This window comes from Octopus bimaculoides, chromosome 3 (genome assembly GCF_001194135.2).
Source record: "Octopus bimaculoides isolate UCB-OBI-ISO-001 chromosome 3, ASM119413v2, whole genome shotgun sequence".
Taxonomy (NCBI): Eukaryota; Metazoa; Mollusca; class Cephalopoda; order Octopoda; family Octopodidae; genus Octopus; species Octopus bimaculoides.
The window spans coordinates 74,035,886-74,040,482 of record NC_068983.1 but is presented as its reverse complement, the minus strand read 5'-3'; the positions used below and the strand labels follow the sequence as shown (position 1 = coordinate 74,040,482).

Sequence of the window (4,597 nt, the reverse complement as noted above, 5' to 3'; positions counted from 1 at the left end):
TATATATATATATATATATATATATATATATATATATATATATATGCATTCATGCATGCACACACACACACACACACACGCGTGTGTGTGTGTGTACGTTTTCATTTATGCTTGCTTGCTTATATATCTCAAAAGGAGAATAAACAAATGAAATATTAGATCAAGTGAAAGAGACTTTTAGCCTTTATCCACAATAGTATGGTAATCTCTAAATATTCCTCTTTAAAACAAATATTACATTCTAAAACCAAAGTGTGCCATAAAAGTCAAGTGCTTTGTACATTGCAACTAAAATACTCTGATGACAATAAATTCACAGAGAAACATAAATATACCATCTTTTGATGCAATTAGCTTTAAACAGTGAAATCCAATAACATTTATAGTCGATGAGCTGAAACAATCTCAAGCCTCATGTGTGCTTAAAACGTTTGCTTTGCAAACCATGCAGTTCCTGGTTTACAGTCGCTCTGTAGCACTTCTGGCAAAGTTCTGCTATCATGTCAGCTTGTGGATGGAATTTGGTAGACAAAAATTGTATGGAAGCCATCATCTGTGTGTGTGTGTTTATGTGTATCTTTTGATACAGTATTTTGCCTTTTGCTTGTTTCAGTCATTGGACAGCAACTATGCAAGGCACTACCTTGAAGGTCTTAGTTAAACCAATCAACCCCAGAGCACATTAAGTCTGGTACTTATTCTGTCAGTCACTTTTGCCAAATTGCTAAGTTATTGGAGATATAAACAAACTGATGCCAGTTGTCAGGCAGTAGTGAGGGACAAACACAAAGGCACACGTACATACGATAGGCTTCCACACAGTTTGCCTCTACCAAATTCACACACGCAAAGCATTGGTCAGTTTGAGGTTTCAGTAGAAGACATTTGCCCAAGGCTGCCATGCAGTGGGACTGAACTTGAAACCACATGGTTGCGAAGTGAGCTTCTTAACCACACAGCCATACCTGTCAGTAGACTGACAAAAAAAATGTAAATATTGAAGAAACAAAAAAAAAAGTGCTCTTTGTGTAGTGTTTGCTCTACTTAAGTCACATAGACAGTGCCTTATTTTTATTATAAGAAAAACAGTGAACTAGTGCCTGATCCATAAGAGACCTATAACTAATTGAAAATAAAATTAATGAAATCCATAACATATAGTACAGCATGCTATGTTATATTATAAATGACATGATCAAACTATGAAAATAACAACTACATCTACTGCACAAGGGAATGGTCAGCAACAATTAGTGTTTAGTACAATATCAAACCTGAATATGAAGACATTCAATGAAAAGCTTTCCAGCTGCAACTGTCTATTCTTGTCCTCATTTGTATTATACAATGCATCTTTTTTTTTTCCTCAAAATAATAGATTGTGATTTAAGGGAGATTTGATTGCTATTACTTGTAGGATGAACAACCACAGAGGCTTCCTGATTTGCTGTGGTGAGAATTTACAGATGTCAGAAAGTAATTAATCAACATCAGAAACAACATTATTTCCAACACTAACATCAACATGGCAGTTTTGTAATGAGGAAAATGCTAAGCCAATGGTGTCCTATGTTACTGTGACCTACTGACTATCTCCCTATGCCAAAGGAAAGCAACAATCTTGATTTACTTCAATAAAGAAAACAAACTCCTGAGGAAAATCTATCTTAAGTATGTTTTCTCACTCTCTACACATGCTCTGTTTTGGTAATAGATTTTGATATGTTTATTGATTGAGATACTAGATTTATAACATTGCAACACCCTCAGTTTTTGTCAGTGACACCCTACGGTCAGAAACCAACGTCCTACAAAGTCACTCACCCTTACAATGTAGCAATGTCTCAAACTACATACAAGTCTAATAAAAACTGTGGGGAGGACAAAAGGAAAATTTCTTGTAGGTCCTAAATATTAGGATAACATGCCTCATAATAAAGATAGGATGGGCACAGCAAGAAACTACTTGCTCAAACTACTTTCTGTGTTTTCTTATATCTATGGTGAAGTCTTTTGAGGTACTTGCACTGAGTTACAGACACTCCCTTGTCACTCTTGCTCACCAGTTGCAATACAAAATAAAAACGCACATCAAATGTATCTTACCAATTTGAGATGATGTGTGATTAGAGAAAAATTAAATCACCACATAAGAAGGTTATCATGAGGAGCTCACAATGAAATTTAGATTTCAATTCAATACAAAGTGTTGCTAATGTTATGAGTTATGACAGCTATAAACAAACAAACTTTGTGATAAGCTGAAATACATTTTATTAGCCGTAAGTATTATATAGACTGACATAACAATCGTGATCTTTCCTCTATTTTCTGCTAACAGAATATTCAGCTATTATTAAGATGGTATGGTGAAATGTAAATAAGCTGTTATTTCTATAATTTTGAGTTGCCATATAGAGGTATATTTGGTGATTTATAGTATATCATTCATCTGCAACTTATAATATTTGTCCTATCACTAATAATGCAATAAGAAGAATGTTATCTTTGGTGTACTACTACTACTACAGTGTGACTAGTTCTGTCATTTAGTATATCACTGGAATTATAGGACTCCATTTAGTTGTGTTTCAGTGTATGATAAAACAAGAAGCAATATGGTGATGCATTAAGGTGGTGAGCTGGCAGAATTGTTACCACACCAGAAAAATGATTTGAAGCATTTCTTCCAACTTTAGATTTTGAGTTCAAATGCCACCAGGATGACTTTGCTTTCCATCCAACTGGAGTTAATAAAATAAGTACCAGTTGAACACTGGTATCAATGTAATTGACATACCTACTCCCCAGAAACTGCAGGCCTTGTGCCAAAATTTGAAACTAATATGTTAATTGATACCATACAGTATACTACAAAAATACTTTCTGATATTTAACAGCTCAAAGTGGTCAAATGATCTTAAGTCGGGGTTAGGTCAGGTTGTTGGCACTGTCGCTTACAACGTCAAGGGTTCCAGTTGATCCGATCAACAGAACAGCCTGCTCGTGAAGTTAACATGCAAGTGGCTGAGCACTCCACAGACACGTGTACCCTTAACGTAGTTCTCAGGGATATTCAGCGTGACACAGTGTGACAAGGCTGACCCTTAGAATTACAGGCACAACAGAAACAGGAAGAAAGAGTGAGAAAAGGTTGTGGTGGAAAAGTACAGCAGGGTTCGCCACCATCCCCTACCGGAGCCTCGTGGAGCTTTAGACATTTTCGCTCAATAAACACTTACAACGCCCGGTCTGGGAATCGAAACCACGATCCTATGACCACGTGTCTGCTGCCCTAACCACTGGGCCATTATGCCTCCACTATTCTTAAGTATGTACCAATGAAATCACATATATAAATTATGCAGAACTATGCAGTAGTCAGGAAGAAATGACCAGCAGCAAAAGCATACACTCTTTCATAGTGTTTGCATGCCTTTGGACATCAATCTAACCGAGACTGCCCATAGTGCAGGGATACAAACTTTCTGTCTTAAGTGATCTAAATTAAAGCCTTCCATCAAAATTTTATGCTAATTTATAATCCAAATTACAGCATAATCCTTTCTATTATAAGCACAAAGTCCAAAATTTTGTGGAGAGGGGTTTAGTAAATTATGCCAACCAAGTACTCAACTGGTACTTATTTTATCAAATTTGAAAGGGTAAAAGGCAAAGTCAACCTTGGCAGCATTTACACTCAGAATATGAAGTCAGAAGAAATTCTGAGCATTTCGTCTGGTATGCTAACGATTCTGTCTGCTCACCACCTCAAATACCAGCATAATAATCCTTTTTGTTACAAGCAGAAGGCCTGAAATTTTGGAGGAGAAAGCAAGTCAATTACATCAGCCTCATAGCTAAACTAGTACTTATTTTATCGATCCCAGTTGAGTGAAAAGCAAAGTCAACCTGGGCAGCATTTAAACTCAGAACATAAAGCATTTTCTTCTGCATGGTAACAATTCTACCAGCTCACTGTCTGATAAAATACCAGCATAAAATGACAGCTATTCTACTAAATTCTTCATTACTGTCAAAATTAGTTGAAACAAAAGTAGTGCATTTCAATGAAAAATATGGTCACAGAATAGTCTATTCAATTCACATTACTGATAATGCTGGAAAGGAAGGATTTGAGCATCATACTTACCATTTTAATGCTTAGAAATCCTAATCTTTATAACCAAGTCAACAAGGATACCATTTCAATGTACCTTCCCAAGAGTTAAAATTTTGAAGTGAATATATCATTATCACTAGTTTTATCAATATCAGAGGTATGAAAATGTATGTTGTCTTTAATAGCACTAGAAATCAACAGTATCAAAAATCTAAAAGAAATCCTAATGCATTATCAACACTGCCACTATATGTAAAATTTTTCCTGCTTCTTAAAGTAAATAGTTTGTAGAAAGAAAACAAAAAAAATGAACCATCACTGCTAGTTTAACATGACTGTTAATCCTATATGTACTGCATTTTTACACGTTTTCTTGTACATTTTTTTAAATAGGTAAATAAAATAAGAATTTTACACCAAAGATGCATTTGAAAATATTGTCATGACATACTAAAACATCAACGAAAGTTGCTG

At 35.2% G+C, this 4,597-nt stretch overlaps 1 protein-coding gene across 1 annotated transcript in view; it reads right to left on the bottom strand.

Moving 5' to 3' along the window:
• The window catches only part of LOC106879094 (transmembrane protein 116), a 43,666-nt gene that overhangs the window by 31,071 nt on the left and 7,998 nt on the right, over window positions 1-4,597 (bottom strand). The gene's annotated exons all lie outside the window — the stretch shown is intronic.